At 44.0% G+C, this 27,403-nt stretch overlaps 1 protein-coding gene and 1 long non-coding RNA gene across 2 annotated transcripts in view; one reads left to right on the top strand and one right to left on the bottom strand.

Moving 5' to 3' along the window:
* The window catches only part of CLDN10 (claudin 10), a 61,532-nt gene that overhangs the window by 10,011 nt on the left and 24,118 nt on the right, over positions 1–27,403 (top strand). The window lies entirely within an intron of this gene.
* Positions 6,610–19,337, bottom strand: LOC142052092 (uncharacterized). Its single transcript, XR_012658709.1, has 4 exons — positions 18,971–19,337; positions 13,019–13,196; positions 10,742–10,890; positions 6,610–8,027 (listed from the first exon to the last, which is right to left on the bottom strand). It is a non-coding gene; the product is annotated as an uncharacterized LOC142052092 (long non-coding RNA).

The following is a 27,403-nucleotide window of genomic DNA, read 5'->3' on the forward strand; positions in this document are numbered from 1 at the left end:
CTCGTACTGGTCACCCAGATATTTGCCCTTTACATTTCTAAAAAGAGGATCTGAAACAGTTTAAAAAACAGAGGCATTGAAGACTTCTAAGACCACCCTCAACAGCCTACTGATGGGATCGTTTTACAGTTATGGTTCTGTTTTACTGTGCTAACTTTTCTAAAGAAAATGTATAATAGTCTGGAGGAATTAACCAAGATCTGGTAAAACACATTCTCAGGATTAACCTGCTTATAGGTAGAATTTATAAATGCCACATCTTGAGCTAAGATTTACTTTGTAGTATTGAACAGTTTTCCATAAATCAGAACTTCCATGTGGTAGATTTTAATACCGTACACCATCAAACTGGATGTGTCATTAATCTTATTTTATAAGGTTGTTTTAGGTTAGACTCCAAAGTTTCCTTTCTATCCCCCCATTTTCACAAAAAGTTAATTACACAGACTCTACCAGTATTTTTAAAAAGTACAGTTAGATAACCTGATAGTCAAAATGAGAAGCAGAACTGAATACTTGAAGATTCTCACAAATTTGTTTTCATAATAATATATACTGGTTTTCTACCAGGTCCACTCTACCAATTTTTATATTTGGTATTATTTTTGTATCCACCTAAGATGTGAGGCTACCCTCTGCAGATACCAGTCAGACACAGAGATGTGTCTTGGGCTCATATTCAGGGCAACTCACACTGATTCATATTTCCAAAGGAAATGAGAGCTCAGAAGTTCTAAGTTTCCGCTGCAGAGGGAAATCAGCCAAAATCTTCTGTTATTTGGAGACTGCCTTTTCCTTCTTCACAAATGAATTTCTAAACAATAACACAGAATGTCACATAAAAGCCTTTCTTTTGATATTCCATCCTCTAAGTAGCAAAGGCAGAAACAAACCCAAGCCACTAAGAAACAGTGAAAGTGACTCACTAACCGTATCTCAGTACAGCGTTTGATTGGGTGACCAGAAGAACACAACCCTTCAGAGGTATAAACAGCTTCTCCACTGCAAGTCCACCACAAGACCAAGCTGCTGCCCCGGGCTGGCATCCCATCCCAAGCAAGCATCACACCATGTACTGGGCCCTGAGTCAGCCACATTTTTTTATATAACAGAAGTAGTTATCTCACAAAGTGGGGAAAAGAGGTAATTAATTAACTAAATAATCATTATGGGCATCTGGCTTTTCCATAGCATATTTTTAATGGAAATGTTCCAGCTTACAAAACAAACACCACCATTATATCTCAGAAAAATGAATGCAATAGACAATTTTACTTTAACTTACTCCACCTTTCAATATCTTCATGCCGCAGGCAGTTCTGCTTTACTCAGTGGCTATTACAAAATCTCCAATAACATAATTACTTAATAGTCTCTCTAGAAACTCAGTGGTTTGCATTTAATTGTCACAGAAATTCAGCATTTTAAAGTGTCAGTAACTCTTGAACTTCTGTGTGCAGCAGGGCTCAGGTCCCCTTTGAGCAGACTGGCTTGGTGCAGGGCTGGGACCCAGCAGGACTTTTGACCCTCATGAATGCATCCTCATTCAGATTGAAGCTCCCTGTGAAGATGTCCTTTCAATACAAAAGTCAAAGTTTCTTCAGCTTTCTTGTTCAGCTAGGCTACAAAATCTCCACATTGGCTGTACCCAGAGGTGGGATTTGTTGAAAACTCAAGGTGATCCAACCTGACAAAAGAAACAACCCGACAAAAGAAACACACCAGCTGAGAAGTCACCCAGCATCCTAGTCAGAGCTCTGGACCTCAGCTTTTAAAACAAGGGCACCCACCGCAGCCAGGGACAGGGTATGAGTGGAAGGCAGAAAATTTGTTTTCCTCCCTGCCAGGGATTTGGGTCAATTCCTGCTGAGTCAGAAAGACTCGCTGCTGTCCCAGCCAGCTGACGGCAGCCCGGGCTTCTTGCCCTGCAGTCCCAGAGGCTGAGCAAGCACTACGGGCTGGCACTGCTCACCGAGCTCTGCTAGGGAGGTCACTGCCTGTGGCACTGTGAGCACGACATGGCCGTCCTGCACATCTCCCGCCAACCCCACAGCCTTCATCTCCTTTGCTTTTCTCCACCAGCTCTATTGTCCCAAGGGCATCTCTGGCTGAGACTGCCACAGGGTTCCTCCTGTGTTTTTGTCTGACACTGAAGTCTGACAGCACAGGCTGCAGAGGGACCATCACATTATCGCTGCCTCTGTGCAGGTGCTTGAGATGGGTACCTCTTTCCAGGAGATACAGGGAGCCCAGCTGAGGTACAAGGTGGGACAGTCAACAGCAAAGAAATAATCTATGTCTGGAAATGTGTGTCCCTGAGGGAGTGGGAGGCCATGTATTGTAAAGCCACCTTCCCCTAAAGCAAATGAGATGCAGAGTAATTGGACATGGTGACGTTCAGTGCAGGGGTATAGCAGGGAATGAAGGGACTGTGCTTCTCTAGCTCTGTGCATCTCGGCCACTTTCTTTCCAGACTGTGGTACAAGACAGGGCTCATTCTCAGAAGGTCAGTGGCCAGTTGGGTCTCTGTGGCTAGGACATCCTGCACTGCCACAACCTTGCTTTGGCCTGGCCTTGACTGGGAGTACAGGCACCCCGAAACCACAACTCAGCTAACTCACTTCTGAGCAGCGAAGGTCGCCCTCCCTAGGTGGTGGTGGTCCCTCTTGAGGGGCTGTGCTTGGCACAGAGGGGCAGGAGGAGAGATCAGCAACCAGAGCCAGCATCCCTCCCTGCAGGCAGCAGTTGCCATCTGTGAGTGAACTGCCACCCTGAGACATGGCACAGGGGGACGGCTGCGTGGGCTGGCGATTCCTTCCCCTCCCTCCCCTGCATGCACGGAGCAGAGCGCTCTGTGTGTGTTACAGGAACAAGCATAAACATTTCCAGCCAAGGTACTTAACACAAGTCTGTTTGCCAAGTGGTTTTGCTACCTTCTTTGGTTAAGGTTAAGAGAAATGTTGTTGCTCAAAGGAGAAAACAAGTGGGGATGTTTTCCCCCCTCACCCTTCCTGTCTGCAAATCCAGGCATCTCTGGTCTGCAGTTCCTTATAAACAAAAGAAGGAGCTTTTGTGGAGCCTGTTGATAAGGGATAGACCACACAACCCCACATCCCACAGATTTTTATTATTATTATTATGATGTTTGCAATGATATGCAAATGTTTGAGCACTTCCTAAGGTCACTCACTAGTTGTGCTGCACTGTGGTGACTGCTCTGGCCACTGAGGAGACCTAAGAGCAAGCCCAGGGCAGAGTAAGGCACAACTGGTTGTCTGGGCCAGTTGATCAGATTTGCTGTTGATCAGCAACATCTGAGTGTGCAAAATTCAGATGTGCCCAGATGAAGGAACAGTTGGAGCTGGGAACAGTTTTGTCTTGCACTCCTCTTTCCTGGGAACAGTTTGCAAGGAGAAAAAATGCTTGCAGCCAAGGAAAGAGAGTCCAGCATGCAACAGCTGGGGCACGGGGCAGGCAGAGAGCTCTTGACAAAACACATAGGCCACAGCCACCCAAAATACATGCGACAGCTTGATGGAAGCATATCATTAGGAAAGCAGAAAGTGAGCTTGCGAAGTACAAGGCTCTGCCTTGACGTGGTGGTGACAATTCGGCCATCACTTTCAGAACAAAAGGGACTGGGCGAAGGCCAACTGCTCAACTGGGAGAAAGTAGATTATTTAAAAAAACTTGCAGCATTTTAAACAAAAGAATGAGGGGGAGCCCTTATTTAAGGAATCTGACTGCTTTCAACAACTTGCTCTTTACAATGTTACCACCTTGGATCATTTAAAATAAAAATCTGTGTTCAGCAACAGACTTCCATGTTGTTCCCACTTGCTCACATAGCCTTGCAGCAAGATGGTGATAGTTCATATGGCTGAAGGGAAGGCACTGCTGAACAAGGGAGAGGACCTAGGAAGCAAAGAAATATAATTTTGGTGTGCAAGGCTCCTGAGTACCTCTTTAAAAGAAGGAATGACGAGGAAAAGTCTGTTTCCAAACAAGACTCATTTCTGTTATGCATGAGTCATGCAAAGTGATTTTTAGAGCCAGAGGTTTTTTTCACTGGCATTGCTCACTTTTTTCAGTAAGCAAAAGAAATAACACTACTTCAGCGCCTGAAGTTCACTGGGTTACATGTTCTTTCACTCAATTCTACCAACAGCAATATTTTCTAAATGGATTTGTTTCTTTTTTTTCTTTTCTCTCAACATCTTTGCAGCCTTACTAACTCTCTCATGCCACTAACAGAGACAGGATCATAAATTAGTTCAGTGCTATGTCTGGACCAGTGTTGTTGCTGGAGTAATTTTAAGTTTTTATAATCTATTCCCTCCTTTGCCTCAAAATATCTACCTTTTCCTTTCTAAATAACTTACTGGAAACTCAACAGAAAATAATTTCCACAAGCTTCTAGTCAGCTATTGGGCCTGTGTAGATGGACCAGCAGGGATCAATCCAATACCCAGGATCCTCTCATTTGGCATCAGGCAGTGCATGACATATAGATTGTACTGTGCTGCCAAAAAAAAAAAGAAAGCAAGTCTTTATAAAAAAGATGTGAGGTGGCTTTTGCTTGGCCCAAGCAAAGCCTCTGCTGCAGTACTGTGTCCAGTTTCGGTACTACACTTGAAGCAAGATGCAGAATGCTTGGAAAGCGCACAAATAAGAACAACTATTATCCCTCCAGTTTATGAAACACGACCTATGAGGTGAAACTGGAAGAGTTAAAACTGCTTAGTCTAAAGAAGAGTAGTTTAACTGTAGGCAAAAATAGCCTTCAAATATGTAAAAAGTGGCTGCAAACAGGAAGAGCACAATCAGTTCCCCATGTCCAGTGGCAATACCACAGGAAACAGTGAGCATGGGTTATCACAAACTCTATTAGCAGTTTTAGTGCTATACCTTAAAAACAACCATCCTTTTCCACCTGTCTAGAGACAGACTAGATCTAAGCCTTAGCTTAATTCTGTTACTCTGTGTTTGTTTTACAGTGTGGTTACCTAAATCAGCTCAACCTTACACCCCATGGTCAGTTCTAGCTGCCAGAACTGAAATGTGCCCCCTGAAGTCCTTGCCTCTTCTCTCTCAGACTCCCCCTTGCAGCCTGCTTAGGTAGAAAGCTGTAATTCAGAAAATATAGTTTATAAACTATCTAGGGTCCACCAGTTAGTAGCCTGTGGCCTACAAAGGTCTTTTAGTGGACTTTTCGTCTACAAAGCTTGGTTGGTATTAAATCCTCTTGCGCTTTTCTGGATACATTTCCTACTTTTTCTCTGAATTTGGAGTAGCCTTTTTGCTCTGTGCTTGCAGAGCACATAGCTCTGTGTAACATATTTGATGCCCGTGGTTTGGCCTAAATACTGCTGAGAGATCTACAGCCCTGAGCAAAGGCAGCACACTCACATTCATTCCATTTCACTTCTCTGTGCTATTTTCACTGCCAAACAATATTCTCCTAATATATCTGAAACAGCCCAAAATGGAGGAGGTGGGGAGGAATATAGGCCAAAATGCTTAAAGCACTCGAGCTGTATGTCATTTTCCTTGGGTCAAATACGCACAGCATTTAGGCTGGAATCTGAACAAAAACCATCCAGTTAACGGCCAGCTCAGGGAAGGGTCAGGTGAGGCTGACAGGGAGAGCCAATGCTTTGAATAAGCTTCATGTCCTCTGTAACAGCTGAGATTTGCCGTGAGATTGCAATTTTGTGTACATAACAGAGAGTCACACATTAGTAATCTTGAATGGGGTGGGTCCCATAGTTCTCCTTTCTTCCTACCTAGGAAATGTTGTCCTGCTTCATCAGGCACCTGAAGCTGGGCACAGATGAGGAGCTAAAATTGCTGCACTGGCTCTCAAGCATTGATTTATCCCAGACCACTTTAGACATCTGTGGTGTAAAATGCTGTGTGGGAGCTAGCCACCCCGTGATCCTCTTATAGTCCACAGGGACAGGGGATCCTGTCCCCTTCTAGGACAGGATCCATCCTGTCCCTGGGAAACAACTACACCAAGTTATACGGACAGTCTAGACATGCCAATGGTAAAGCAGATAGATGTTTAGCGAAGGTATGGACATACTGGGCAGAATTCGACTGAATTCCACCCTGACTCAGCAGATACCTGCATGTGAATCCTACCCTGCCTCAGATCATTTGGATGTAATTGATACCCACAACTTTCAATCCAAACCAGAGTGCAGAGGGAGAGCAATTTCCTCCTTTCCTCCTGCCACTAATTTTCCCATATTTCACATCTCTCCCTTCTCCTAGTCTCTGCCCAAAGGGAGCAATGCTTTCGCCCAAAGCTGCTGCAGGGGTAGAGCACTGCAGCCCTTAAAATGTCACCTCAGATAGAGTGGCCCCTCTCCATCCCACGTTATTAAGTCTTAATTGAATAGACTTTTAGCTGACCAGGACTCAAACTGGCCTTGATGTGCAAAGACACATCACCCCCTCTTTCCATACATCCTGGATGCCCCAGTGAAATCCACGTTCTTTAGCCGTAGTGTGATGATGGGCATGAGTACAGAAAACAAGTCTCCGATAGGCATTCGCTGACAGCCTGGATCTCGCTCATGCAAGAGATAACGCCAGCTATTTCAAAAAATAAGCCTGCCATTTATTCTTTTGATCAAGCTTTTACATAAAACATGCTCTGTGTGCGCATGTGTGCATACACAAAGTCAAGTTGCCCCTCGTTTTCCTTGTGCAGAAATAATGCTATCCTTCTTGAAGGATGCTTCACTAATGCCAGGCTGGTGGAGAAGCAGTTACAGCAGGCAAAAAGGCTAATCAAGAGGAAGGGCTGGTTAAACTCAGTTATTTAAGGTTACATCGTTGCCAGGCAGCTTTTGGGAATCAATGGGCATTTTCATAACGTATTTAAGAGTTAGAATGCACTGAGACAATATAAACCCTTTCCAAAGGAGCCCTTTGTTGAAATTTTGGCAGTATATCTCTGGCTGGAGTCAAATAAATTAGTCATCAGATAAATCAGTCATGCCAGCTGTGAGAGTGATACCAAAATAAACAGAATGTTTTAGTCAAATCCATGAAACAAAAGGATCAGCAAATCTTATTTAAAATTCCCCCATGTAATTGATGCATAATTAAGCTTCTAAACATGAATGCAAGTGTGCTGTTCCAGAGTATGTGACGATGAAGATTGTATCTTTGAAAGTAAATGGGGATCTCCGGATGCGATTAAAAGTAATTTTTGAATTGCTAGTTCCAAGTTCCTATTGGCAAAATCCAAGAAATTCAAAGCCTGAGTCATTCCTAAATTACTGCAATTTTGATGCCAGGGAAACTCCACAGATTTTGATGGGCTTACACAAGACTCAGACTGAATCAGGCCCTCAGAACTTAGGCCTATTAAAAATGTATTGTCAAATATTTTTAAAAGAAAATGTCAGGATAAGTTTATTGAAATCACATTCTACAATAAAACACTGGGGAAGAAGTGCAATACCAGCAACTTAACTGCCTTATCCCAAACATGTTGCCTTAAGTAATCTACCTTACTAGGTCTAAAATACACAACCAACCTGAACTCTTTTAAATTTTTCTTGTCCTAAAATACAGACAAAATAATAACAGTGATACCTTCATAATTATTCCATTTATCCTTATGTTTAGCTCATATATTAATCATTATTTTAATATAAAATACTTTTTAAAAGCTACTTCTGTTACCAGTGTCCTTACCCCACTCCTCGGGGTTAGCAGACTAACAAGCCTTGTGCACAGAGGATGCAGTTTTCACTGATTTTCATTGTTCAAGCCTCTGGACTCAAGTCCAGAAGGGATGCAGGGGCAGATTCTTCTTTACCTGGAGACGTGCATTTAGACACATTGATTTTTCCAGCTTTGATGTGAACCTCCCACTGTCCTCCCATGACACGCTTTCCTACATCAGTGCCGGAGCTCCTCTCATGTGCAGCCGTGGCCACCTCTGTCCTGCTCCGATCCTCCTACGCCAAGTGCAGCTGATGATCATGTCCTTCAGGCAAGGGGACCTGCAAGGAGATGGCTTAGGTATGGATGGCCCATACCCAAATATGAAAGCAATTAATGCATTTTGGCTCAGGTTGATGGTGGGATTCCTAACAGAGGCAGTACAGAGAGGTCTCTGAGAGGTAAGATTTCCCCTCCTTTCCATTACTGAGCACTTGTTTCTGTGAGACACCTTTCCCAAAAACTAAAACTACTTCTCACTTACCAAGTCCCTTAGTAGCACATTTCCAAAAAGTAGAAGCCCTTGTCACATTTATTCATTAATGCTTTACGCAACACATGCATACAGAAAGGACAGACCATCACCTCGGTGCACACCCACCAAGTTCCAATGAAAAGAGACAAAGGAACAAGCTTCAGATATGTATTTTTTTGTGGAATATCCTCAAAGCAGAGAAATTTCACATTTCCTCATGGAAACGTAGGAGCCTTGCTGAGATTTGGCACTAAAGTTTGACTTATATTACTTCCCTTTTACAGTAGCTTGTATACTATTGAATTCCATATCTACATTTTAATTCCAGCAATAATATTGTGTTCTTTCTCTTGAAGGATCAGACTGAAGTCAATACTGTATTTGCATTGGAAAGGCCGCTTTCATTATTACCATAAGCCACAAAGATTTTAGAACTGACAAGGACTAGAAGGAAAATATTTCTCCATAGGGTGCTTAGGGCATTTGTGCATCTGATTCTGCTTCATGAACTATTTTCACTGCCCTGCTGATGGTCAGCTATATTCACATATTTTGGGGATTACATTTTTCTCATGCAGTGCTCCACAAAGGAACCAAACGCAGGCATTGTGCTGTGCTTGCACTTGTCAGGAACTACTGAAAGCAGAACAAATATTTCTTATTTATTATTATTATTGGCTTCTAGGAGTACATCTTGTAATTGGGACTGTGCAAACACAGAACACGAAGGACAGCTCTGTCCCAAAGCGTTTATGATCTAGGGAGCAAACTTCAAAAGAAGCATGTAGCTTTACACCATAAAGGAGGAGGAAGGAGGTGGAAGAAGATCAAGCTTGTTTGATCATGCTGCTTCGCAAAAAGTGAAAGGAAAAAATGTTTTTTGGGTTGGTGGTGTTTGTAGGCTCTTTGTCAGGCTCTTCCTCCAGGGCGCCGGGAGTTGCTCCAGAAGTCACCACAGCGTTTCCCAGCTTGGAATAATTTCTGTCAAAATTGAGAAGGTACAGCACCCCAGCCCTCCTTTTGAAATGTTTTATAGTTTATAGTTATTCGGCCCCTTAAAGAAAAGAATCATTTTGATTCTTTTGTCCAGTCAGACCGCACCCAGGAATGAGATGAGAGCCAGAACTGTTTGCCGCAGCATGACTGACGGATAGGAAACCGTGTCCGTGATGGTGGCAGCTGGGGGCTCGGCGGACCCCTCCGGCTCTTCATGGCCCACTGGACTGTGGAGGGCACCTTCCTCTGCTGGGCCGTGCAGGTGGCCAGCCCATGAACGGCAGAACATTAGAGATGGGAACCTGCATCCAGGCCCCTCCAGCTCTTGAGTTTCACACAAAGCCTTAGTGCATCTTAGGGCAAAACGTAGACTGTATGATGAGAGAGTGGTTTTGGGTGGTCGGTTGACATTGGAGCTAGAAAACAAGCTTGTGAAAAAGGGACTAATTATGAAAGAGAGAAAAACTCAGCTCTGAAACCCCATGGCCACTTTCTCGCATTGTTTAATAATTTCTGAGCTGGCAATAGCACCAGAATTCTTCTCTGGTATCAGTACAAGAAAGGTTCAAATGGTACCTCCACTCACCCCCTCTGATAAGCCATATTTTAAATTGATTTATCTGTTTTCCAAGGAAGAAATAATTTAAAAGCATAAAGGGTTTGACTGCTTAGCTCCAGTCCTTTTTACACAGGTAATCCTTTTAAAGAGGGGGTTTGCCTTAAAATAATTAAAGCTTCTTGAGGAGAGGACATAAGACAACAGATTTCCTGGGAGAAAGATGTCTCTAACTTTTACTCTATTCAAACAACAAATCTGAGAAGAATATGTGTAGGGAACATTCATATAAATGGATAAAGACTGATGTCTTGATCATACAGATTCTCAGTAACCATCACGGAGGCAAAAAGTCTCAGAGGAGGAGATTCCCCATGCTATCCCTCCAAATTGATTGAGGAGGTTGTCAGTTAATACAGCCTAGGAAGAGATAAAGATAGTAGTCCTCATCAAGAATGTGCTCTTAATTGCATAATTTGAAACCTATATCCCATTAAAAAATTTGGATTTCCCCCTTTGGTACAGTTCATGTATCTCTCTCTCACTGAGCTCTTCCTTTTTGTGTTGGGAGAAATTAATCTGCAAGCAAGGGGAAGTGGGTTTCGACATAGACACCAGTCTGGTCCTAACCATCTGAGCAGGAGAGTTGGCCACTTATCTGAGCTTCTGTGTTATATCTAAGAAGGAATAGATGATTTCTTTAAGTTTGTGTCTTGCTTTTGTGCTAATAATTCATTTATCATTGGCTATTAACATGTATATGACAGAAGCTTTTATATAGCCAGTTACAGCTGAAACTAAGGTCCAAGAAACAACCGTTAGGGGAAGAACTTTATGTAAATGTGCCAAGAATTGGCTTGGTGGCATGATTAAAAAATTTGATGTGATCCTCTAGGATAAACATGTCTAAACATTTGATTTTGGGATCCCCAAATTACTGTGCACACAGAAAAATAAATCTTTCTCACCTACAGACAAGAAGGAGAGGACAGTGTCACGCTACCCAGGCAGAGGTACTTCTGCTTTCTCCAGTTCCTCTCGCTCTTTATGCTGGCGTGTTCATCTGGCCTTTACTTCGAAGGAGGAGAGGTTTTACAGTGGATAAATCGTTTTGTCCCTGAAATGCACAAGAATGTGAACCTTGTTTTTTGCCTTTTTCTCCTATGAATTTAGCTCCTATTTCTAGAGATTCAGAAGTTCACCAGTAAAACTAAAATTGGTCTGTTAGGGTGTTCAGTCCAATTATGACTAAGACATGTGAAAGTATACAAACCCAGCAAGGTTTCTGCAACATATAAAACATTACCAAACATTGTTTACACATTTCATTTGAAATACTCTCTTGCACAACCCTTGGATGGTAATATATGTGATTAGAGTTTAAACTTACACCTAGCGCTCGTTAATCTGCTTATAGCTTCCCTCAGCAGTATCAGTGAAGAGGTATATGCCAAGACTGATGTAATTAACCTAGGTTTATGTAAGTCTGGGGCTTGACACCTGATTTAAAAGGGGGCTAACACCTCCTTTCGTAACGTGGGAACTCCAGAGGAGCCTTAGCTGGGAGCATGGCGGTGTGTTGGCTAGGGCAGCACCCACACTCAGAGAGGGCAGGGGCTGTGGGGGAGCTAGGGGCAAGCCTAAGAATAATCTTGCAAACAATGTGACACAATTGGGAATACTTTCATTTACATGCACATGGTTTCAATAGCTCGTGCTGTAGCTTGGCCAGCAATAACAGAGTTCTTAATTGCTAGCTAAGCTTACAAAAGACCGAAAAGTAGCAAGGTCAGCATGGATCCCTGCAGACCCCTTCTGAGGGGATCATGGACGGAAAGCCACTGATGATTCAGCAGGTGTTTGGAGTCTCTGCTCTAGGGTGATTTCAGCAGATTTCATATTGTTTTCATTGAGTGTAAAAAACTCAAGGTGTACAACATTTAAGTACAGTTTCCTGTCCAGAAGCCCTTCTACTCTATCAGGAAAGAAATCAGACTGATTTGACCTGACTTATCTGGCTGTTATGCATCTCGTAGTTGTCATACAGGTACCTACAAATAGTTTATTTCACTACTGTTCTCAAAAGTTTCAACAACTGATGCTAGGTGTATGAATTTTTAATTCCTTGATGCTTCTGTTGTGTTTAGTTGTTTGTTTGTTTGTTTTTTAAGTTTGGCCCTGTTCGTCCTTTTCCAGGCTTCTGCCATTTACAAATCCTCCATGAGCTAGAAAGCTGTCTATGGCATGAAATAAAACAGGCCAGATTGGTGTTCAAGATTGTTCAGGGCACACTCCAGAGCAGATGCGTCTTGCGGAGAGCCGGTTGGTGTGGTCTGAAGTGAGTCATAAAGTTGTACCACTGGCAACTGAGGTCTGATACCAGAGCTCATGGCTTGGACCCTCTTTCTCCAGAAGTATGGATATACTGAAAATTGCATGAACTTCTCTAAGACTGCTTCAGACTCGTTATCTCACTCCAGGCTATATATAGGACATCTGCTTTCTCCCCATAGAACAACAACTCTGGTCTGCCAGACGCGTGGCACACAGGCGCGCTGCCCTGGCTGAAAGCCCACTGGGAAATTCCTGCCCCATCAATGTGCCACCGAGACACAAAGAGGACATAGCAAGGGCAGAGAACTTCACCCATAGAGATTTTGCTGCCACTTCTGATCTTTAAAGATCTTTAAAGTAACCTTCTGTCTTTAAAACACTTTTTAGTGTAAAAGGAATGCTTCAAACAGGTAGAACTACAACATCACACATATCACAGCCCTTCAAATACGTAATATTTAAAAATCACCCTTTAAGGTTTTGGCTCCAAGTCTGTATCCAGGTACTTTTCAGACAACATGAAACAGCCTGATCCCTCACAGGGGAGCAGATGGAAGTCAGAAAGCTTCAGGTCACAGATTTACTTCAAATCACGGCTTATAATGCCGGACAGGAAGCCTCTTTCCGGACTCGATGAGTACCACTTGCATAGTGGCCTGGATGCTCCTGTCATTCTCTATCATCTCTGAATCCTACTCTCAAGGGAGCTTTAGAAGGCTAAAGAAAGGCTCCCCAGATAACAAAGCAGCAAGGTCTCCTGACACTAGCAGATTAAGACAATTTAGCCCTGGCTTCCTTTGCTCTATGAGAACTTTCAGACTGCAATAATGTGAGGGGTGTTCAGATCTCACCCAGTACTACACAGGGACAGAGAGAGCAAGCCAAGTGTCTCAGCTTCGGGTTTCATTTACCAAGATCTGGCAGTCTGTTGTCGCAAAATGCTTGCCTCTTGCTTTCTCCGTGGATTCTTTGGATCTGCTTCCCTCTAAAGGCCATTCAGTGAATTATGGTGTTGCCCTGCACGTCAATCAAGCCTTAACGTGAAATCAATTCTCAGATGTATTCCTTATCGGGAGAGGTGTTTGAGCTCTATAACAGAGAGGAATAAATACTTTAAGGGTTACTTGTTGTAAGACAGCTTAAAAGAAATAACGTGTGAGTAAAGTCAGAGATTTTATCAGCGAGCAGAGGTTTTCATGATAAAATTTATCAAAAAGTGGGTCTCAAGAATACACGCTTTTGCTTTTGAAGTAGTACCTTATTGTACAGAAAAATGAATCACAAAAGTGAACTGGCTTGTCCCGGGCAGAAACCGTGACCTGGCCATCCTTGCTCCTAGCCCTGTGCTCAGGCAAGTAAGTGGTTCTCCCCAGACGTGCTGGCGTGTTTGACCTCTCAGGCATAGCTGCAGGCAACCTGTGATCCCAGGCAAGGAACTTTCTGGTGTAGCAGTTTGGGCAGACAGAGTCTTATCTCAAAAGGCAAATCACTCCTTCAGCTGAGAGGCTAATATGTGTGCCATGAAATCGAGACCTTTAACTGAGGTGTTGGACTCCCAGTGTGCTCAGTGGATAAAGACAAGCCCAGTGGCATGCTGAGAAGTTGGTCATTTTGTCTGCTTGGTTAGGAAAATAAAAGGAGGCGTTTAAAATTTACCTGTTTGTTATTTGGGCAGACTGTGATAAATTGGGTAATCTCTAAGCATACTTGTAATCTGAGTAATAAACACTGTCAACCAGCATTTATGCTCAGTTTCAGCACTGTATAGACATCTCCGGAGGGGATCAAATTTTAGGTAAATTGAGTACCTCTCTCCAGTCCTTTCTGCGGGGGGGAGCACAGGGCAGTTATTTACACTCCTGAATTAAACTGGATGAATCAGGGCCTGAGAGGAGGGCTTATCTAATTTAGAGAGAAGGGAACAACTGAGGTGTTTAAACATAAGTAATTTTAAAATCCCTTAAAATAGCTGAGACTTTCCACAGGCCTGGCAAATATGATACAGGAGATCCAGATCCCACACTCAGGGCACTGGAGGATACCTTAGGGCAGTTTAAATGGCACTAGTCACATATGTTTATGTACCTGCATTGCTCCTCCAGTTGTTTTGTCTGCTGGAACTGCCCTGACCAGAGAAGGAGTTGTCCTTTGGGTTTGCCCCTTTCACTCTCTGCAAACTACAAGAATCTGCATGACAAATTTGGGGTAAATCTTTTAGCTAAAGCTGGCTGAGCTGCACCCTGCTGCAATATAAGGAGGCAGCAGCAGGGCTCCTTATCAGTGCTTTAGCTCCCTCCAGATGCAACGTAATGGCTCCAGGCGGCTCCCAGCTGTTTGGGGTCCTGTTCTTAGAGACTGAAGTCTCCAGGTGTAGAGTTGCCCACACTGCCACTGGGTCTTCACCAGGCCCTTCATCATCCTCACCATCATTGTCCACGCTATGTCATTTAGTTTACTTCCAGGAGCTCTTTTGGAGATAATGAATTAATTTGACCAAAACATAAACTGGGATGTAATACTGAGGACAGCAGGCTCCACAGATTGGATTTACCAATAGGCAACACCTCCTTCCACACATGCCGACATGTTATACTGGGATGTGAAAACCTTAAATCCAATTTCGTGATGTAAAAGCACCTTAAAATTATGTCTTAGAGCCATCACATCAGCTCTGGAAGAGATCCAAACCAAATGATAGACAATGAGATCCCCAGACAATTTGCTTTAGCAATAGCTAGTGGGTGGATATAAGCCACCCTGTAAAACTTGGCCTGAGAGCACTGTCTTATGCCAGGAGTGCCTTTAGCTGCCTTCAGCTACATAGAGGCAGCCTGTAATTCTTACACCTTTAGGAAGGTACCAAAGCTGTGCATGAACACAGTGTTCACAGCAGTCAGCCCAGCTGGCTCTTCAGCTCTCAGCACGGCTCTCCCAGTCAATAGCAAAGCCGTTGCTACTGGGGACCTGCCAAAGATATTAGTCACAAAGATATTGTGAAGGAATCTTTACCCTCTTCAAAGCAGACAGAACAAATTCCAAATTAAGCCACCTTGGTGATTTACATACTTTGAACTAGACCTGAATCTTGAGCTACTGTATCATTTTATGAGGGTGCACCTCCTTTTTTCTTCAAGTTGATCCTGAATCCAGCCTCAGTGTTTCTTAAGACTGCTCATCTTTGCTTTCTGCATCCATGCAGCCCACCCTGCGATCTTCTGCCCTTAACTCCTGCTGTTAATAAGAGTGCTGCCACATGCCTTTCCAAGGTCAGCCCAAAAATACAAAGCCGATATGAGCAACAGAACATTCAAACTTCATAAATGAGAAGCTGTTAAAATAGGTGTGAGAGCGGATATTGCCGAAGGTGTTTTGGAATGGCTACAAAACATTAGACATAACCAGTTTTGCAAGAACTGTGTCCAGAGTATCTGCAGAGTCCAAACCTCTGTGAGACAATTCTGTGAGAACAGAGAACAATATACAGTAAAATGAGATATCCTGAATACAGATAAGTATTATTTACAGAAAACATTATGTTCTTCAGCAGGTGATAGGGGCACAAAGAGGTGTTAAAACAGGAAAGGGTGAGAGATGAATCTTCTACCAAGAAGTTGTTTATAGAAAGAAGTTATATAAAACCAGGGAGGTTTTGTCACCTGTAGCCCCAAAGCTGCCTACAACAGTAGCTCAGTGCAGTGGAATAAGGAGATAAACAGGTTAGTAATTAGGTTCATTAGAAATCACTGTTCAGAGTATGGCTGGCTTGGGGGAAAACTATTCTCAAAGATATCTGACAGACCTCGATGTCACTGGACGTTAGCCCAGTCAGAGATTCCTTGTCCACTTAAGGGTGCAGAAAGTGCAAATAACTAATCCCCTCTCTCCCCAGTCAGGTAGATCACTATCCTGCAAACATAAAGAAAAAGATACTACCTTCTTTCAAATACTGTATGATTGGAGGTATCAGGTTGTCACAGCTGAAGATGGAAATCCTCTAATGTCAAAAAAATGTACGCAAAGAGGACAATAAGAATTAAATAACTAGTTTCTGCTCTCCCTACTGCCAAGAGAAAGAAGGAGGCAACTCACCCCACCTATCTCAGACAGCTATTTTTGGATATGATGTTCCTCCCACTCTGTTGTCTCTGTCTTGCCTATAGATTTGGCATAAACTACCCCGAGATTTTAGTCTGCTCAGACTGGGCTAGATGAGACACAACAGTGCAAGTTTCTTCAGCAGTGCTTCACGCTGGAGCTGGGATCACCACCTCTTGTAAAGGGAGGTTTAGTTACCTATCTATGACACTGGCAGATGGTCAGTGTGTGCTATTTGTAATGGTCATTTGGTACCTGTGTGCTTTCTGTAGCTGCCTGTGCAGATAATTTTATCTCCATAATCTGAAAGCACCGGCTGTAGAGTCTGTGTGTTATGTTCCCAGACAGTTTGCGTTGCAGGAACATGGAATACAAAGGAGTTGCAAAGCCTAATTTTAGTAAAGGTTTCCAGGGAATAAATTTTCCGGTGCTCAAGCCAAAAAAAGGTCTGGTAAATTTGAGAAAAAAGTTCATAGAGGAACAGGGTGGTTATCTTAGGAGCGGTTGGTACTAGAGCAGTGTCCTGGTTTAACCCCAGCCGGCAACTGAGCCCCACGCAGCCTCTCGCTCACTCCCCCTGGCGGGACGGGGGAGAGAATCAGAAGAGTAAAGTGAGGCAGCTCATGGGCTGAGATAAAGACAGTTTAGCAGGTAAAGCAAAAGCCGTGCACACAAGCAAAGCAAAACAAGGAATTCATTCACTCCTTCCCACGGGCAGGCAGGTGTTCAGCCGTCTCCAGGAAAGCAGGGCTCCATCACGCGTAACAGTTACTTGGGAAGACAAACGCCATCACTCCAAATGTTCCCCCCTCCCTTCTTCTTCCCCCAGCTTTATATACTGAGCATGACGTCATGGGGTGTGGGATATCCCTGTGGTCAGTTGGGGTCAGCTGTCCCAGCTGTGTCCCCTCCCAGCTTCTTGTGCACCCTCCCAGCCTTCTTGTTGGTGGGGTGGGGTGAGAAGCAGAAAAGGCCTTGACTGTGTGCAGGCGCTGCTTAGCAGTAATGAAAACACCCTTGTGTTATCAACACCGTTTCTGGTGCAAATCCAAAACACAGCCCTGTACTAGCTACTGTGAAGAAAATTAACTCTATCTCAGCCAAAACCAGCACATTCAGTTACCCAAAGTATCACAAGTGCCTCAGTTGAGAACTGCTGAAGCACTAGCAACTCAGGGCCACCAAAACCCTTGGCTCAGCTATGCCCTTTAGACAGCACGGGGCCACAAACATCATCCCACTAGTGGGCTCCCCACCATCAACTGGGGAAAAAGTTTGAATTTAAATAAAGGTTTAAATATTCCTTACAGAAGTGCCTCAGTGCAGTGCTCAAGGTTAGGGAAATTAATCTGTAGCACTTCCTCAGATTTGGACTCCAGGCATTTAACAACGTGCATCGCTCTGCAGCTTTGCCTTGTTCCCCCTGTTGCCTACAGAGACCACCCATTACTAAGGCTGAGCAGAGGGCAGGAGTAGTTCCATGCATTAGTGCTGGGATGATCAAATACGGGATTCCTGTACATTTTCAAGACTGTCACGCACTGCCTGGTAGATGTCAAATCCTAGATAAAGTTAGGGAAGGTTTTAGAAAGGGAATAAATAGTATATTGTGTCTACTGAGAGAAAGATCTACTCATAAGAAAAAAGGTAAATACAGAAGCCATTGAGAAAAGATACAGAATTGTGTTTCAAATACCGTAAAGCCCAGATGTGAGAAACAAAATGATATGGTAGGAGGAAAACAAATGCTTTCATGTCCTCAGAATGACCACCGACTAGGTCACTTACTATGACTTACTTTTAATTCTGCTGACAGGCTGAAATGTAATAATACCTGGAGAACTGATGTTTGGGAGGTCAAGCTGACTCATTCACCAATTCCAAATAATAAAACGTAGTGTTTAAAAAGTACTGCCAAGAGAATCAGACAAAAAAACTGTCTGGAAAAAAATGAGCAGGTGTAAGAAACCAATACCATATTGTCTCAGCTTTTTATAACAGCTGGGGAAAAGCGGCAGAACATCTCCCACATACACAGGTCTGTCCCCTGCAAGAGCGAAGGCATGCCTCCTACCGAGGGAGCAATGTGCTACCGACTGCTGCTTCAAATGGAGCTTGCCTTAGAAGTGATGGTGAGGACAGCTTAATGGGACCTTGTGAGAGGGAGGCGGATGGCCATTTTATGCTGTTACCAGCCTATTTGTCCCTGGGCTCCACTCTATCATCAAAACAAGAATGAATTCCCACCTCCAGAAAACTCTTGCAGTCATTTTACAATTGCGGTGCAGCTGAGACAGCTGAAGCCTCAAGAGCAGAAAATAATATTCCTTGAAATATAAGGTGCACTACCATAGGGGACATATAATTTGCCCTATAACATCTGAAACTCTTCAACACAACACAGAGAGAGCCAAGGCAGCTAAAAGAAAACATAAAGAATAAGTAGGTGGGGTAAAGTTGAACAAGTCAGTACAGAGGGAAGGAGTAATCCATATTCTTGGCTTAGGGCTGTGAAAGGGAAAAAATAAATAGACAAGAAAAACAAAAGTGATGACAGAGGAGTTAAAATGTAGCAAAGGATTTCAGGTAGGAAATGAAGCAGGTGAAAAGCCGTTCCCTCCCCTATAGGAATGCCACAAAGTGTGAGTGAATACACGTAAAGCCCATCAGATAACTTAGCTGAAGAGAATCATGATGGTTTGACCAACAAACCCACATTAAAAATCCAGGCCTACTCACACAACAAAGTTTGCAGCAGTAGACCTTACCTGGGAAAAGCATTATTTTTAGGACAAAACCATTCACACTGGAGCTTCCCTACTATCCCGCTGAATGCCAACGAACAGACAAAACCCAGGCATTTCCACACAGATGAGTTTGCACAGAATACGTTTGACTCAAAATCTTCCATAAACTGCTCCCATTCCATAGCAAAAAAAATGTAGCAGACTCTTAACAGGTGGCAAGAGCAGATCCAGGGCTGTATATGTTAGGCAAATCCCAGTTCTGCCAGTGCCGAGTGGTAAAGCTCTCCTACAGCTCCCTCCCTCACCACCCATGGAGCACCAGAAGAACCTGATACTGGAGACCGGAGCGGCAGCAGCCTACTGTGTCTTCCTCCCACAGACAGTGAATGACTTGATGAACAAGATCTACGTGAATAGATATCTGAAGAGATGGCTGTAATTCAACTGAGGGCAGTAAGAGGACATGCCAAGGCAAACACATTCCACATGACTTGCAACACAGCATGAAATTTCACCCTATCGTAAATAACGCAGTAAATGTGAACGTTGTTTTCCCAAGATACTGGTCAGACACATCCTTTTTCCTAAGGAGCAGACATGGAAGAAACGTAGCATCCCTGCTCCTTACCCCTGACAGGCAGATTGGAGGGACTCCTGCTGTGAGGATGACCGTGTTGCCCCCTGATCTCACCTGCTGTCTGCCTGGGTAAAGAAAGATGCTTCAAAAGCTGTGTACTCTGGCAGCCAGGGCACACACAGTCAGTGAATTACATAAATACCAGCAGCTCCTGGGAAGACAATGAACAAAGGTGTATTCCTTCCCCTTTCCCGATGTGACATTTTTGCTGTGTTCTGCAGTATGATACCTCGATTCCACCATAATTTGAGGCCATACCCTTCCACACGCATAAAAGCCAACCCACTTCTTATGCTGAAAGCAGATTTTTTTCATTGTGTCTATACCCGATTAGTCAATGGCCAGGCTCAGCCACCCATGGCTGGAGCAGGCATCATCTAAGAGGAGAGAAATCCTTCCCAAGTGTGACCACAGGGCCTGCCCACAGACAGCAAATGATGCAGACAGGCACCAAACTGCGGGCACTATGTGCAGTTTATCACTGGTCCAGAAAGTTGCTCTTCTAGAGGCGCACAGACACAGTCACTCATTTCAACAGCACTACCTCTTGAGTTGAGCAGTGCTTACGAGGTGGGACTCACCTCACTAGGTTTAGCAGTCTGAAGAGGATGTCTAAGGCAATCATCTTAAACACCTTCTGTAATAAGTGAAAATGGACAGGTGTCTCCAGAGGGCAATGTGTATGAGGTCAATGGACTAGATCATCCTCTGGAAGTGTCCATCCACTACACATGGAGCTTAGAGTCAGTGGCTTAGGCTAAATCCTAAACTTTAGACAGCTAAGAGAGACAAATTCCATCCAAAATGAGTAGGTGGCTCAGGCTCATGGCTCATAGGTGAGACCTATGGTTCGTGTATTACAGACTCCTCACAGACTCCTCTGTATTCATAGCCCAACTATGTCAAGAATAAGACTTTCTTACAAAATGACCATATATCTCACTTTGCTGTGCCTTCCTACCTCCTTGCCAAAACACTCCTAAGTGCTGAGAGGTTCTTCCTCAGGCTTGCTACTACTTTCCATGCCTGTGTTTTCCCTGCCCATGGGCAGCATACTCTGAAGTGCCACACATTTCCTTGTCTCCTGGGTCCACAGGAGACAGGTTTCTTTCTTTGAGGTTTGTTTGAGACAGGTTTGTTTCTTTCTTCTGCTTTCTCACCTTCCACTCCTGTTGTAGCCTCTGCATCCTCATGCTCCCATGTTGCTCTTACAGAGTATCGAAGTGTGAACAGACCTATTCCTCAGTCACATTGTGGAGTTTGGGAAATCACAGGAAACTCAGTTCCCAAAGAACAGATTCTTCCTGCCCTTGGAAAGCCTAGGTGCCCTATTGCTGTGAGGTCACGACAGCAAGATGTGTTCAGGTCCAAGACCAGCTGGAGTGCAGGAAGCCGAACTGCCATTCAGGTCCACAGGAGGTGGGAGCCACCACCAATTTGGCTGGGAGTGGGGAGCAGTCAAGGCTCCCTGGGTATAAAGCTTGGCCAGAGCTGCAAGGTCTCAATTTCAGGGGATCGGATGACAGTTCTGGAGTTAGTGGAGGACCCTGGGGCTCTGCTAACCCTGCATGAATTCCCGCCACGCAGGGAATGCTGGTGGTTGCTGCAACACCTGGCACTAAGGAGGAGCTGCATGGTAGGACCCCAGACCTTTAGTGATGCAAAATATGGGCATTTCTAACAAGCCCTTTTTGTGCAGTTGTGGGTAAGAGCAGCTTCAGACCCAGTCTGCTCTTTGTGAAATGGCAAAAGGATTGGACACCAAATTTTTATATATACTCCAGTGTTAGCCTTTTCCCCCAGAAGAAGTGGTAGGTCCACATCTTTGCATATCCATATGCTGACCCATTGCTCCTCCCTTTTCAAGGACAGTTAGCAAAGCTAGCACCTAACAGCTCAGCAAAGCTAACAGTCAGGCTGGTGTCTGACTTGATCCTGCCTTAGCCAGAGTGGAGAAGAGAACTGGCTTGAAAGATTGCTGATTTCACAGAATGCATCTCATTTCTTCTCCCTAGCAAAGCTTCTTTTCTTTCTGAAGCTCAAAATGACCGGAGGGAACTGATTATTCCAGTGACCCTTTTCAGACCATTGTAAGACTCTACCAATGATGTTATACCAGGGTCAACATACATTATTGGTCTGTCAGCAGTACAAAGAGTAGTTTGTAATCTTTGCAATTTTATCACAGTAAATCCATCTGTTGATATAAGTGTTTATTTGCTATTCACTTGCTGATACGTAGCCAGCATGCAGGAAGCTCATGAGCAATCACACATCTCCAACACGTGAATGCGTTATATCAGCGGAAAGCAGATACCCTGCAAACACTTCTGCTGAGAGCATGCAGATTAGGGACTCTGGTAACTGCCTGCTCCATTTTAGTTTATCCAGCTCAAATGGGAAGTTTGGAAGACATGTCATTGAGCTGAAGGGGAGGAAACCACTCGGAGACAGGAATGTGTAGATCCCACCTGGGAAGTTGTTCATACCCTTCTCATGCCCCTTTCCATACATGATTCAGGTTTCAGACAATGAACCTCCCCCACAAGTAGGCAAGCTGGTAGCTCTCTCTTCACTGAAATTACCATTCTTCCAAGGTCAGAGTCGCTAGGTCCAACCATTTCTTTTGCTTACATTATCCATCTGCCACATTTCAGCTGTTCAGGGAGATAAGGCATGTGACATAGCCCCGAAAAGTGCCATTTCTTTTTACAAGTGAAATAATAATTACTGTTTGCTTTCCTGTGACTGGGTCTAGGATCTGATTATGAACTCAGAGCTGCATAAATCTTAACAGTGTAGACGCTAATTGAGCGATGTCGTTGTAAAACTGCCATAGTTGAGATCATACTCAGACTTGACGGGTCGTTTTCTGCTCTGGATTTTCCAGATGAACAGATACCAATAGACTTTTTTTTTTTTTTTTAATATCTTTCCTTTCATTGCGCTTTGGCTTATTCACTTGGAAGTCATATTTCACAAGAGACCACAGCCTGGTTATTAACTTCACCAGCAAATAAAGTCACAATTCAGGAACCATATGTACTGGTACTTGTAAGTGATCAGAAGTGAAGGAGCAGTCAGCATCTAACAAGCTCTTGATTGTGCCAAGTCTGCTCTAGGAAAAATAAAGCGAGGACTTCACTGTATAGATGTCTTTTTTATATAATTTATTACATCGATGTGCCAAACATTTTTTCCAGGAGAGGGCGCAAAATTTATCTCCAGCAATACAAGAACTACCTTGCTGCCAGTCTGTATTTGTGCATGCCAAAAACTTTTCAAACTGTTTCTACGTTCATTTGTAAATATGGGATTCAACATTAAATATAGTAAAAATCCCATCCTGTGACATTTATAATGTAGATGACTACATATGAATCTGGCAGTCTTGGTTCCTTTTACAGTCAGTAAAACAAAACAAGCACTTAAAGCACACAGTTCATCCCAGTTTACCCTAGATTTGATTAGCCCTCCAGACTCCTTCTACTATATTGCCTGGAGCTCTGATGACTACTGTGGAGCCTGGACATCTACCTAACATGCGGACACCTAAAACTAGATGCCTAAATCTAGGTGTCTACAATATGGAACAGAATCCTACATCTGGGGTAGGATTTACCTGCCCTAATTTAGAGAGACACAAGGGTGACTAGCCCAGACATGGATAACTGGACTTTGGACACCTAAGTTAGAGAGAATCCCACCTCTTGCCTTTGCCAGTTAATGCTCTGTAGGGACAGTCTGGGACAGGGCTACTCACACTGTGCTTATTGCCAAACACCAGTTGTCATATTACATCATATTCATTGTAAAATTAAGTGAACTTATGGAAAGTTCTGATTACTTTGTTTGTGGGGCTGTTATCAATGTTGCAATAGAGACCAGGATGAAGGGCCCCTTGCAGAGACGCTAAAGAAATCATGAAGAAAATGGCTGGCAAAGGAAGGGAGAGGAAAAGGTACATTGCTGTGGTTAGACCACACTGTTACTTACGCCAGCTGTCGCACAGTTTGATAGTTCTGCTTATTCACCTGTCATCAACCCCTGTTACCGTTTTACATGGCCTTTGTCAGTACTCTTTAAACTTCACAGACTGGTGGATCTTGAGGAGGAGTTGAAAGCTTGAAGTAAGCCCTTCCTGCTATGTCTTCCTCATAATTGTTCACATAAAAATGAACGTGTGGACCATCATTCAAAATAATGACTCATTTCAGAGATGTACATGTTGTGCAGATTGTATCAGCTCCACTGGGTATGATAAAATCTTCAAACACAGTCCTTCTGTGATTTATGTATTCACAAAGAGTTGCATTCAGCTAGAAGACGTAACCCTGCCCCTTAAGCATATATATAGCGGTCATCACACAAAACCACTTCTGTTAAGGTGTCTCTGCATACTCAGGTGCAAAGTGAGTGTCACATTTGTAGCTGTGGTCCAGCCAAATGGGGAGGTTACACAGTGTGCCCCCCTGTTGCCTCAGCCCACAGAGGTGGGGAAAATTTTGCATTTCTCTGGGGTTTCCCATCTGAAGATTGCTTCCCAGGCACAAATGCATTTTAATCTCACCCCTGCTCCCAGCAAACACGGATAGCTAATAATTATGTAGTAGTATTAGTTTAAGAAGCAGCAAAAGTATGTCTCAGCTAAATTAACGAGCGTGCTAATACATTAGGCAAGGCCAACCTTTACTATCACAATTTAGAGATCCTTCCAACTGACCAAAGACACACAAACAAAGCAAAACAAGGAATTTATTCACTCCTTCCCATGGGCAGGCAGGTGTTCAGCCATCTCCAGGAAAGCAGGGCTCCATCATGCGTAACAGTTACTTGGGAAGACAAACGCCATCACTCCGAATGTTCCCCCCTCCCTTCTTCTTCCCCCAGCTTTATGTGCTGAGCGTGACGTCATATGGTGTGGGATATCCCTGTGGTCAGTTGGGGTCAGCTGTCCCAGCTGTGTCCCCTCCCAGCTTCTTGTGCACCCTCCCAGCCTTCTTGTTGGTGGGGTGGAGTGAGAAGCAGAAAAGGCCTTGACTGTGTGTAGGCGCTGCTTAGCAGTAATGAAAACATCCCTGTGTTATCAACACCGTTTCTGGTGCAAATCCAAAACACAGCCCTGTACTAGCTACTGTGAAGAAAATTAACTCTATCTCAGCCAAAACCAGCACATTTTGTTAAGAAAAGATGAAACTGTGGTTGGTGGGGTTGTTGGCTAATAATTTTGCTCCTATACCAAGGAAACAGCAGTTTTGGTAAGAGCCTGATCTCTCTTCCGTATTCTGAGACATAGTATAAGGCAAGGATATAAAAAAGTCTTTGTATCACATTCCTTCAATATATACATATATATATATATATATGAATGTGCTTGTTTGCTTTGTTCTAAGATGTGAGAGATTTTCTTTGTGAAAGACCAATGGCTGGTATTTCAGTCTGTTTGATAACCTGCAGAGCAAATTTCTGTTCTCAGGGATGTGCATGCTAGTCTAATGGTTTTATTTTATTTACTCATGTATATTAATATATTCATTGATGCATGTGCCACATAAAGGACTTGGGATAATTTCTTAGCATGATGAGTATGCAGCATGAATTGTTCCCCTAAGCACAGCTACAGGCTTTGAGGTACTCAAGGGAGGGCTTCCTCCACAGAGTTTAAAGTTCAGAAGTTCAAAGGCATTTCTCATAAGAAATTAACCATGACACTTTAAAAACGAGAAGGAACGACCTACTCCACGCCTGAAGAACTTGGCAGGGGCCATTCTCACAAGCCAACAGACACCGGTGTTCCAAATGTCTCACAGAAGAGGGGTTGAGTTCAGGGGCAGCGCAAACAGGAGAGCGGCCTCTTACAGTCCTGCCTTGGAAAACATGGCCCCATGGTTTCTCCAGGCCTTGTGCGGAGAGCAAGCTCTTCGATAAAAGCTGTAACAGGCTTTATTTACAGCTGTCTGTATTGCCCTGAGCACGTGGTAGGTATCTGTCTGAATATCCAGATGGATGCCCACCCTCGGGGCATCATTCCAGCTCCAGACAGTTCAAGCAAATCTTTAACTTTCCAATCTTTCTGGCATGGTGTAGAAACCCCCAAGCTGACAGACAGGGGTAGCAGGTTAACCACTGAAACACAGCTGGACAAAGAGCCCGTCAGCTGCTAGGCATGTGTCCAAGGATGCCTCTGGTCTCTGTCAAAAGCCAAGAAACACACCGGCGCCCGTGAGGTTCACCGGGCGACTGGGCAGTTTCTGCTTGCGTGAGATGCTTGCCCATGGGAGCCACTGCTGGAGATGTGAGAGGGCAGAGGGATGGGGGCTTAAAACGAGGATGTCTGTTTGCTGAGCCACTCATGCCACGACTTGCCGGGATGAGAGCAGGCAGCTGATGTGTACAGTTAGGTGGGAGGCCTGGAAGAGCCCAGGGCAATATTGGGCTGGTGAAGTGGGTGAGTGGAGGCTGCTCAGTCAGCGCTCCAGGAGTGAGGCTTGCTAGAAAAATATGAGAAATAGCTTTTGGTGAACACAGGGGAGGATTGCACTTTCCCTTTGTTTTAACTGTGGCTTTTCCTTTCTATACTTTAAACTCAGTCCTCAAAACCAGTAATTTCTTTCATTTCTCTGGTCACCCTGTGCAGAGCTGGGGCATAACACCTGCCTGAGGCTGGTGACCTTCAGCCAGCGTCCCCCCAGAAGCAGTGGCATGAAACAGAGCTGCTATGGGGCTCCGCAGAGAGAGCCCCGAGGCAAGCGAGAGGGACTTGTGCCTTGGGTCACATTTAAGCAAACCTCAGCCTGCAGAGGTGTCTGGCACTGGGGCTTGTGCTGCCAGAGCTGGAAAACAGTTGTGGCAGACGTGGGTAAAACCTCCTGCAAAGTATAGGCAGCCAAAGGGCTTGAAGCAACCTCCAGGGCCTTATACCAGCTTGATGAGGATCCCAGCTTGACGAGGATCCCAGCTTGAGGTTAACTCCTGTCTAGAATGGGAGGAAAACTGAAACTGGTTCAGCCATACGATCCCAAAATCAATATTTTCACATCGCAGGGCATGTGACATGTCTCCAGAAAGGGCCCGGCAAGGACAATGGTTGGCACAGGTCCGCAGCTCCACAAGGCTCTAGTGTGCTCCGCCACTGCCCAGGCCTCTATAAGCTGATGCCTATACCTAAGGCAGTCCCTCTAGGTTTCCTTCACAGGCAAGAAAATTCCTCTCATAAATCTGCACATCTTCCAGAGATGTCCTGTATTTAATGGGACTGGAGGGGGGAGGGCAGGATTTATTACTGGGAATTGAATTTCATGCATGATTGTGTTTTTGCTTTTCATACTGATGTACAGTATTTTGCATTAACAGTATATCCAGCAATTACACAAACACTTCCTCCAGCTGAATTTTAACATTTGTGTCAGGTTCTTTAATGGATGCAGCAAACCTGTAGCTTTTGCATGCCGGGTTATGTCCTAACTCTCTCGTACCAAATCAGGTTTTTCCCGTATGCACATAGAAAACTTAACACTTCCCAGAATACCACATGAAAAAAAATGCTCTGGGCCATCTTTCCAAATAAACCCTTAATCCTCAGAGATCAGCGAAAGTAATTTTTGTCAATAGTGCACCATTCCATAGAAAAACAGAGTAGTCACTGCAATAAGCACTGGTGTCTCCAACCTTAGTGTTTGGCATCTGCTAGCATTTTTATTTTTTTGGTATTTGATAAGCAATTTACAATCAAAAGCCACTACTTTGTCACACGCAGACTTCTGAAATTCATTATATTGCTGTTGGAAGGTTTTCTGATTCCTACCTACACGTAACAC

The sequence above is a fragment of the Phalacrocorax aristotelis genome, chromosome 1 (assembly GCF_949628215.1).
Source record: "Phalacrocorax aristotelis chromosome 1, bGulAri2.1, whole genome shotgun sequence".
Taxonomy (NCBI): Eukaryota; Metazoa; Chordata; class Aves; order Suliformes; family Phalacrocoracidae; genus Phalacrocorax; species Phalacrocorax aristotelis.